The 11,044-nt window shown below is 45.2% G+C and overlaps 1 non-coding gene across 1 annotated transcript; it reads right to left on the bottom strand.

Annotated features, from left to right (window-relative positions):
• Nucleotides 1-6,086: 6,086 nt before the first annotated feature.
• Nucleotides 6,087-6,178, bottom strand: Trnay-gua (transfer RNA tyrosine (anticodon GUA)). The gene is given in 2 exon segments: nucleotides 6,087-6,122; nucleotides 6,142-6,178. It is a non-coding gene; the product is annotated as a tRNA-Tyr (tRNA).
• Between the last annotated feature and the right edge of the window lie 4,866 nt (nucleotides 6,179-11,044).

Below are 11,044 nucleotides of genomic sequence, written 5' to 3' on the forward strand. Positions count from 1 at the left end.
GCGAATGTGGCAGTTTCCACATCCTCCTCTGCTACAGTAACTTTACAAAGAAGTTAGTTACAAAAAAGTTACAGCCTTTCTGCAGAAATTCTACAGACCATGAGGCACCCAGGCAGGCAGCAGATACGTAAATACAAGTGACAGATTTTCTGTGACCCCTGTCACCTCCCAGTAGGCAATTGGTACGCTCTTTCTGCAGAAACTTTGCAGAGCCTCTGTAGCCACAGGATGCAGCATGCATTCAAAATGTCTGCCGAGTGTCTACACAATATCTGCATCATTTCTGCAGAATGTCTGCAGACATTCGTCGCCGATAATAAAAAATAACGGCTACCTTTAGTACCACGAGTCAAGGAACCTCCAGTTACATCAGCATCGAGGGGTGGAATACTGCACCTACACCTACTAACACACCCACACAAATGTGTACTCGAACAATGCAAAGTAAAATGCCACATGTACACAGCGCTCGCGCTATACAACCAGTCACCGGCCACCCGGTATATATAGGCTTGGAATCTTAACCTTCCGTTTAGTGCCGGTGAGAAATTTCCTATTCTGTGAAATTTAAGAACTACACGTTCACAGAATACGTGTGAATTCATGGTGGGCGTCTAGATAGACATAAAACACACAGATCTGTTAATGTTCCCTCGCCGAATATGGGACGCCTTTTCAATTAGCGAATTCCAAGTACTGGCTCGCAGTCTGTCGTATGGAGCATCGGAAAAACTGCACCTTTTCTGCAGGAATTCTACAGACCATGAGTCACCCGATTGAGGAATACGTGAAGACAAGCGACAGACCTTCTGTCACCATCTGTCACCTCCCAGTAAGCAATTCGTACATCCTCAAGTTCTGGGTAGTCACAGGATGTCTGCAGACAATCTGCGGGCTATGGCGACTGGTGTGGCACGCGTGAGTGACTGAAAGGTCAAACCTATCATTCAAACTGTGATTATAAACTACGTAGTGGTTAAAAAATATATATCTTTTTTTATGTATGGGGCCTCCGAAAAGCAGCAGCATTTCTGCAGAAATTCTACACACCTTGAGTCACTCAGGTTGCCGAGAACATGAATAGACAAGTGACAGACTTCGTCAGCCCCTGTGAGGATGATATATATATATATATATATATATATATATATATATATATATATATATATATATATATATATATATATATATATATATATATATATATGTCTATATATATATATATATATATATATATATATATATATATATATATATATATATATGCGCACGCACACATATATGTAGCATTTACACATTGTACGTAAGTTACAAAGATAATTGTCTGTGTAACTTACGTTCTACCTGCAGTCTAGAGAATGTCTGCAGACAATCTGTAGACAAGGTCTTCAGGAAGGTCGCGTGTACAGGAAGGTGACTGGCGGGTGACTCATAAATGACAGAAAGGTCGAGCCAATTTTTGTAAGCGAGAGGCTGCCACACGTCTTTTCCCGCGCATGTCTACTCTACAAATAACTTTATCACGGGCATGACCACAGAAAACCACAAAACATCACAGATAATCACATAAAATCAAGAGGAAAACACAGGAGAACCGCTGTTTCTGCAGATTTCACACTGTGTACAACTGGGGCATTTTCTGAGTATTGTATGTTTTAAGGCATAATAATATTTTCTAAGAAGAAAAACAATCGTTTCGAAATACTACTGGCCCAGCTTTCAATATTTCTGAGAATGGGCTGTCTAGGCCACACTTTTTGATGCAGCGATTTATTTATTTATTTATTTATTTATTTATTTATTTATTTATTTATTTATTCATTCATTTATTTGTTAGTTTATTTATTTGTTTATTTATTTATTAGTTTATCTGCACACACAAATACACAGGGACACAGAGGAAAGAGGGAGAGAGTAGGCTGACGACTGTCACCTAGAGGGGCACAACGCCTGCCTACTCTTCCTAGAGGAGAGAAGAGAGGGAACGAAGAAAAATTGGACCATCTCCCAGAAGAGAACGCTGATGGGATGCGAAGCAGCAGCGTTGCGCACGGGTGGCGTCACGGGTTGAACGGCGCTAACGCGGGTGCTGCGGTGAGCGCTGGAAGATTCGTTTGAAGCGAAACTCGGTGTAGCGTTTACTGGTGTAAATGTTTGTTTGAAACGCAGACACAGGAGGCGAGCGGGCGTTGGAGCCGGCAGCTGCGGCGCTCCGGCGGGTGAGGGAGAGAGTGACGTACGCGCGCACCTGCGAGGGAAGCGTGCGACGGGTGCGTGACGTCAACGCCCAGATGCGGCGTGACCTACTTGGCATCGCTCCAACACCTGCACCGAGGGAAGCGCGTTGCCTCGCGTTTGTGCGGACGGACGGACAACGTTACACAGGCTAGACAAAGAGCTGCTACGCATCTAATAGGAGGTTAAAGTGAGTTCGCCGAAAGCGCTCGCCGGTGAGTGTGCTCTGCGGCATGTGTCTCTCTCTAACCGTGCCTCTGCGAGTGAGCGCGATTGATACACCAGTGGCGGCATGCTTTCGCTCGAGATGCCCAAAGTTAGTCCGCTTGATAAGAGTATAATGCTGTCGGAGAATACAAACCCGATAGAAATTTAACTAAAGCTTGCCTGTGAGCACTTGAGTCACCGCATCAGTGAGGCTCTAGTGATCAATGTCGTTTTAAGGATGGTAATAATCCATGGTCCTCTCGAAATGTCACTAGAAGTTTGCCATCCCTGTCTGTCGCTTTCGGTGATGCAAAGAAGTGTTCGCTTATTTTGCATATGACTTGAGTCTTAATTCCTTCGTCGCTGCTGCTGATCCAAAGAACACTTTTATTTTCCAGAAAGGTGGCGATAAGAACAGTGCTTAACAGACACGGCTCAGCGTGGCAGCGCTCTGCGGAGCGCCAGTGCATACGGCGTGGCCGCGCATCGAAACGAAGCGGCGCAGGCGCACACGAACGCGCCGCTCTTGCGTACTACACACAACGTACATATTACGTACTACATACAACCAAGCAAGACCGGCGCCTGGCTACTACGGTGCGGCGCGCGCGAGTGATAAAGAAGGTATCTCCCGTGCGTCCGTGTGCGCATGCGCCGCTACGCTTCAATACACGGCCGCGTCGGCTGCACTGGCGCTCTGCGGAGCGCAGCAAACGCAGCCACGCTGAGCCGCGTTCGCCCTAACAGTGGACGACACTGTACATAGCCTCTTTCCTGTTCAAGGAATAAAGCTGCTCCCGGTCTGTCGTTTTATCTTATCTTTCCAGATAGAAAATAGAACCGCAATAGCAAACGTAAAGCAGAAAGCTACGTTTATTATTAAATACGAAGCATTTCTCAGCGAACCCCATGGGCACTATGAGCTTTTCTATCTACGTATCTATCTAGCCACCTACGTCTGGGTGCTTTCGTGATCGCCTCCTTAGCTTGGTGTAGACCAAAACTGGCATGAGAGGGTAAGAGGGTTTGACGAATATGACTGTCTGGTCACGACATGAATAACGTTAAAATCCTGTCACGTACATCGTCAAACCCTTTCCTCCGGACACGTGTGGCAGATACCCGTATACCACGGGCCACGGTAAGCGGGTATGCACCACAGGTGAGTGACAGTTTATATCTTCCCAGGAAGGGCGAGAAAAGACATTGGTAATTTAAATGCGAGAGCGTAAAGAAAAACCGACATCGGCAGGGCTGAGCCGATGGATGGAGAGAATCCCAGCAGGAATCGAACCCAAGCCTTCTGCGGGGCAGTCAGGTATTCTACCGCAGAGCCACGACACGTCTTGAAACTGCTTTCGAAAAAGACCCAATGCAGGCTCATAGGGACACTAAAGAGCAAGGCGATTTTCCTCGTATTAGTAAACTACTCTTTCACGATACCAAAAACACCACGCTTGCTGCGAGAAGACGCTTAGTAAACGAGAAATCGCGCAAAAAGAAAATGTGGATGGCGACGCCACCTTGAAGTTTCCGCACCATTCACCGTGACGTCACATATTTTGACGGCGCCTACTAAGGCCTACGTAGTTTCTTAACGGTAAAAGTGAAGTACACTGTCCTCTGAGAGGGCCATAGACTTAACATACCAAGTTTCAGGAAATTTTGTTGAGCCAATGGCGCCAAATTCCATAAATACACTTTGAAATCTGTGACGTCACGCGTGGATATTTTGGCGCGAAATCAAGAAATGAAACTGTGAACTTCATTTTCTCCTTTATGATAGTGAAATTAACCTATGATAGTGAAATTAACGACATTATAGTTCTCTGAGCACAATTTATCAATATAAAGCGATTCATTGTTTCTCTTCAGTGTCCCTTTAATGTCGGTGCAACGTCAATCGTGGTTGCAGTGCTGGCTATCTAATTTCATAACAAAGCAACAAACATTGCATACGCTATACTATATAATACAGGTGTCATGCCGGGTTAACGTCAATTCTGGTTCCAATGTTGGCTCCGCTTTTATATAAGTCCAAGGAACATTGCATTTGTATTCCTATGATTCAGCAAGCTATATTCAAGCGTTTCTCCACCCCGGAGAAATACGCTAACGAAAGTTACGTATGCATGTTCGCATCATCCACCATAAAGTGCACTTCGTTGCGATAATATCGACGACTGCGCCCTAAGGTAAGTGCTGACGTCACCTCGGACCATAAGTTACTGCCATTACCTAGTCGACGTGCGTGGTAAAGCCACGATGTGCACACAACTAATACGCTTACAAAAACACGTCGATGCACCTCGCAACGTTTGGCTCAAAGCCGAAAATGCAGCATAGACAACTACTCGCTCATTGCTTCGCATGTAACCGATTCCCACAGGGCGTGCGATCTGCCGAATTTTTAATTTAGGCAGGTGTATTTGCAAGGATACTGTGCGCTAAAAGTATTATGTTTCATTATCTTAAAAGTGTGTGCGTGCTTACGTGCGCTCGTGTATGTGAGTGTGCGCGCACATGCGTGTGTGTGTGCGTGTGTTTGTATATATACGTGGGTGTGCATGTGCTTGTGTGTGTGCAGTCTATACGTGGCCGTGTGTGCGTGTGTATGTGTGCGTGCGTGTTTGTGTGTACATATACGTGTGCGTGCATGTGCGTGTTTGTGCGTATGTGCGTTGTACATGTGTGCGAGCGTGCGTGCGTGAGTGTATACATTGTGTGTGTGTGTGTGTGTGTGTGTGTGTGTGTGTGTGTGTGTGTGTGTGTGTGTGTGTGTGTGTGTGTGTGTGTGTGTGTGCGCGTGCGTGCGTGCGTGCGTGCGCGCGCGCAAAAACATGTTTAGTCGTAACTTGTTTGATAAGTGAGTACACAGGCGAAGTGCGCGTGCGATAGCTGTAGTTTTCACACATCAGCTTATTTCCTCGCTCTGTTTCCCAATATATAACTTTTCGAGCGCGTCCTACGGTTAAAAGTAGCGGGCTTATTATGATTACGAATTTCAGGTTTCCTAGTGAGCACAATTAACAATCACAGCCTTGCGATCCACTGCAACACGGAGAATAAAGCCTATGTATAGCTTTTCGTAACAGAAATCAACCGTCCGTCCGATGTATATGCACAACAATGCACGTAGTAAATGTGGGTGAAAGAACTATTACACTATCAGGGCTGTAACTAAGGGTGTGTGTGGGGGGGGAGGGGGGGGGGGTTCTGACACCCCCCAAATTTTTTTGATGCTTTAACTTTTCGGGTGGCACTAAAATGCTTTTACGCCTTCACAGCGACCACTAGTTGGCAAAGTTAGCCGTTATACACACGAACACCTCCCGAAAGAAATTCCTGGGTTTCAACACAGCGAGGAACAGAACAGCTCAAAATATGCCCGAACTATCCTCGGTATATATATGAGCTCGAAGGCGCGGATTTGATTTCCGTCCACGGCGGTCCCATTTCAGCGGGGTGAAATGCGAAACTAATCCGGAGTCGTCCACATACTAAAGCTAACCCTCAAAGATCGGTTAACTTTAAAATGTTTATTGTAATTGTCATATTGATTATCGATTCAGGCCGTCTGCAAGCTTTGAAGACAAAATTCCGACATGCTAGCACCATAAAAGCAAGAATGAAAAAAAAAATCATCCGTCGAGCCGGATTCGAACCAGCGACCTATGGATGTCCGCATCGGCCCAACCTCTACAGTCCACCGCTCTACCAACTGAGCTATCGACGGAACGGGGACGAGTGCGTGGCCAGAGCGACTGGACGGCGGCCGCGCACCGCGTGACCCACTTAGCTTCCACGTGACATGTGCCTCGTGCCAAACTGGTTCGGCCTTCGAGAGTCTGTTTTTATGAGCAGCCGCTCCCGCCGTTATGATGTGATATAAACGCTGGCATATGAATCGGCTAGAACAACCGCACCAAGGCGGTTTACCACTGCTTTTATTACGAACATCTTCCCTATGGTATTTATGCAGATGAACACTGAGACGTTGGCAATTGATGATGATATCATCAGGACATTGACTATACAGTGCGAGTACCATGGCAATGAGAAATTCTTGAACATGCGCCTGAGAGGTTCATTTTACCACCGGAAGGCCATGGGCCGATAGCGATGGCACTGTGTTGGTCAACTACATGCAGTTCTTCAGTGACGAAAGCCAGCACTGTGCGTTACGGTAGGTAAGGATAGTAAAGTGGGGGCCGGAAAGATGCGGAGGAAATTTTAACAGCGCAGCTGTTTAATTGGCAAAACTACGTTAATGTGGGACAATCGTTGTGCCACATTACCTGGTTGAGCGGGGAGGAGCCACGTTGAGAGAGGGGTAGCCTACCAAAGCTATGCCAAGGCAAGCAAATCCAAGAAAGGAGCAAAGTATATACATAGCTTGCATTGACGTCACCATGGCCGCCATCTTGGGGGACCAGCGGGTTGAGAGACGCTCCGTGAGCTTTTGTTCGAACGCGTCGAGCAAGAAACGGTGACGGCTCGCCATCAGATTAGTGCCGGTGCACCCAAGCATCTTTCACACAAAAACCCCCGCGTTCCTTTGTGTTCCCCCTTGGCGCGGCTGGCGAACAAAAGAAAGCGGGGAGAGCACGAAAGAGCGCGTGTACCGAACACCTGGGTGTCCTCCTCTGCACTGACACACTCTAATGAGATAAAAAAAGTCACGGTGGCCGCCATGTTGGGGGATCAAGCGCAAAGAACCTGTCTCTGACGTCACGTGCAAGGCATGTATACTATAGCAAGGTGGGTAGGAAAGGGAAGTGAGGCTGAGGAGGAGTGATATGAAGGTGAGGAGAAGATAGGGTAAAGCATAGCCATGGATGTATATTGTAAAGTATAGCAAATGGGGACGGAATTAATGGGAAGTGAGGGTGGAGTGTTGTCAGGCTGAGGAGGAAGGAAAGGTGGAGGGGAGCGGATAAAGCACAGCATATATCCTTGCACAGTATAGTGTAGCAAGAGGGTGGGAAAGGGAAGTGAGGCTGAGGAGGAGGGGAAAGGGTAACTCATAGCATAGCCATGTATAGTACAGCGAGGGTCGGGGAATGGATGGGGATGAGGAGTGAAAGGAAGAGGGAGGGTATAACATAGTATAGCGGAGGCAAATTGGAGGTTGGAGACATGCAGATGGTCAAAAGGAGGAGAGGTTCCTTGAGTGTTAAACCATGCCCATGTTCGCCTAGCTTTTTGCATCGCTTTGCGTTTCGTCGCAGAGGATGCTGTACTTAACTTTACGATTTGTTAAGTCAGTTAAAGCCACGCATAAATTGTATAGCTACACGAGATCGGATCCAAAATAGTTAGCTTATACATTGTACAACATTACAACTTGTTGCTATCGCATTCATTGCTGTGCTCTTGCGGCGAAACTGTGATTGTTTTTTTAACATTACATTACTTACCGTGCTTGAGTAATCGTTCTCTTATCCATTTCATCATCAACATTTCGAGGCAAGAATCAGAAAAAGTTCAAAACCATTTCTGACTGCGAGAAAGTTCATTTCCAATAAATTTTACAATCCGCTCTGCACTTGACACTTTCACAGTGTACAACAGTGTACAATCTATTAAGGATAATGTTTATCGCTAAAATCACTAAATTAACAAAAAGAATAAGCGCCTTTCTAACAAAGGGAATGGTTTCTACAGATCACTTAAAACAACTAAGAGTCAAAGATGGGAAGCCTACAAGGGCCCTGCATATTACTATACATAGCATGCGCTTAACCAAGCTAAAGGCATTTTCAAGAACACATTGCCACCCATGCTAACTACTGCTACGAAAAAATGTTGATGTACTATTAACCCACAAGAATACATTTAAACCTTGTAGATCGATAGCACAGATAAAGTCATTCCCCCTGCCGATATAGTGCGTTCACTTTAAACGAGGTTTTCAAGTTCTACTTTTGCAAACGCACTCATGAAACGCGTCTAACTATATATGCAATCTTACGACTGCACCACAATGCACCATTTAATAACCCACCAGCGTAGCAAAGGTAATCATATTTGGTGCCCCTGGCGATCATTTGTAAGTGCAATAAAATCATGTTCTTTCGATTACGCTTTGCACCTCAACCAATGTTCCGCAGCGCGAAACGGGCCTTTAAAAACGGGCAATTTTCAGCCAATATTTGTTGTACACATGAGATATTAGAAAGCGCGCCCATGGCCAGCATTTTTTAAATTCGTAATGTCATCCATTGCTCCGAAATCGGATCAGTTTCGTTTTGGCCGAGAGCCGTCGCTTTGATGGGAGCCGCCATATGTTTTTCCAAGGAAAAGCTTTTGGGGCATGCTTTGGGGCTCCCACTGAATTCGAGAAATAGCGTCCCCAATGCAAAACCCAAACAATGTTTGGGTCTCGCCCATGCACAGTGGCTTCGACACTATTTCTTTGGGGCTCCTATTCCATTCTCCCTAGTAGTGGGTCTAACTGAAGTGCGTGCACACCTATGCCGGTGGACGTTAACGACTACAGGATGTCTTGACCAGGAAAACTATATTAGACCTTTCAACTATCTGTTCGAGACAATCTGTAAATGTGAAACATGTTATTTTGTGTTCCATGGGTGTCCACAATAGTATTCATTCTTCCCATAACAATATTAGAGCGCTTTCGATTCCTTTTATTTTTCTTCTCGCTCCCCCATATCTCTCTGTCTCTCCCATCTTTCCACTCCCCTTCCCTTTCCCCCGGCGTAGGGTAGCCAACTGGACCGCTGTCTGGTTAACCTCCCTTCCTTCTTCCTTTTGTGTTCCTTCCTTCCTTCATTTGTCCGCAGACTTCTAAGCGTTAGCATTTTACCCGATTGCGGTAGCCACAAGGAGGAATTAATGAATGAAATAAATTTCTAATTTTCCGAAACAGTGTTCCTCTAGCGTCCCCAATGCAAATCCCTAGGTGAAAGGGTCCCTAGGTGAAAGGGTCCCTCAAAACCCTAGGTGGGAGGGTCCCTCATTTCAGGAATCCAAAATGTTGGAACGGCCTGAACAGGTGTTGTCATCTTAATTTTTCTGTAGCAACTAATGACACACTTATCACGGCTGCAAGCCTCGTTTGCACGAGTGCGCGAAGGTTAATTATTTGGAGACATTTTATAGCGCCAAGTCACAGTTTCACGTAGCACCGAAATAGGCTGGATGCAGCGGGTTCTGCTGTTAAAACACAGCTGGCCATGTACAGGGTCCAACAAATTTAAGGTGAGCATCGCATTGGTATCCAAGCTGGTAAAACTATAAGCTGATTCTTTTAAAAGTGACCTATTTAACTGAGCTGCACTTTTCTTTCAAATTATCTACTCTTAATGTGGTTAGCGGCAAAAGACCCAGGGAGGATTAAAATTTAGTAGCCCATCCCGTTTCTTTATTTGTTATGCCATAAAAAAAACAATACATTAGAAATAACGAAAACCATCACATTCTGCAAAATTCTATACAAGAGGTACTGCATACAGTAGAAGTCAGAACCGTCCGACATTTCGGGTGGTCATTTCAACACCTGCTGTAGGGCAAGTGTTTTATAACCTTTACAAATCTTTGCTAATAGCGTTTGGTACGCTGCATGGCAATCAGTTTTTAACGTTTTTGTAAGCACAAGCCATCCCTCCTTGCATAGCATTTAATGGTTCTCGTTAGTTCTTATCTATCCTTGTTCTTCGGCGCTGAACATTAAAAAATGGGACGGGACATTAATTTTTCGTCCTTCCTGATTGTTCTGCCACATTCAGGATGCAAAGCTTGCATGCTGCCAGTCAGCATGCACAAACCAGGAAAATGGTGGCACACGATGCAGACATTCTACACATGCAAACAAAAGCAAACGCGCCTACTGACTGACTAGCAAACAATTCAGCAACTGGCAAGTGCTGATACAGTCATGAATAGTTAAAAGGAAAAGGCTGAAAGTCCAGAAGAGAGAAAAAAGTGTACAAAGAATGCTCACATGCAAGCGGATCAAACGAACTATTGACTACTACTCCGGGGCTCTTTTCACCGGGTGAAGTAAAAAAGAAAAAGCATTGCAATTCGCCTGTGGAAACAAAAACAGCACCAAGAATGCATAACAATAATGCAACAGCGCTGGACACAGGTAAATTTCAAGGTACATTCGAAGATCCGCGATTTTCCCGCTTGGCTGACTCTGTCTTGATGATGAGTTCTTCAATCTCGATTTCTGACATATAAGACAATATATCCCTCAATAAAACAGATTACACCTTTCTTCGTGCTAGCTGGGCAATCACACTTGCACTTTATATCACCACAACGGCGACTGATGCAATAAAAAATAATTATTGCACTACACAGCTGTTATTGTTTGCAGGCAAAAAACCCATAATGACAATACAATGGCAGCTTTATTCAATAAATAAGAGTTGTAGTCAAATTTATATTCCAATGGCAGCAGCACTTGATATCCAGGGATGCTGGCAAAAGGAATAGCTGCTAGCTCTCGCCCTAAGTGTCAACCTCTTGCTGCACGTTCTTCCGGTTCCATCAGCGTTTTTGAGATATGCAGAATGGAAAGCCCATCTGGCATACTATCATTTCATTAATTAATTGTATACAAAGCATTAAC

This window comes from Rhipicephalus sanguineus, chromosome 6 (genome assembly GCF_013339695.2).
Source record: "Rhipicephalus sanguineus isolate Rsan-2018 chromosome 6, BIME_Rsan_1.4, whole genome shotgun sequence".
Classification (NCBI taxonomy): Eukaryota; Metazoa; Arthropoda; class Arachnida; order Ixodida; family Ixodidae; genus Rhipicephalus; species Rhipicephalus sanguineus.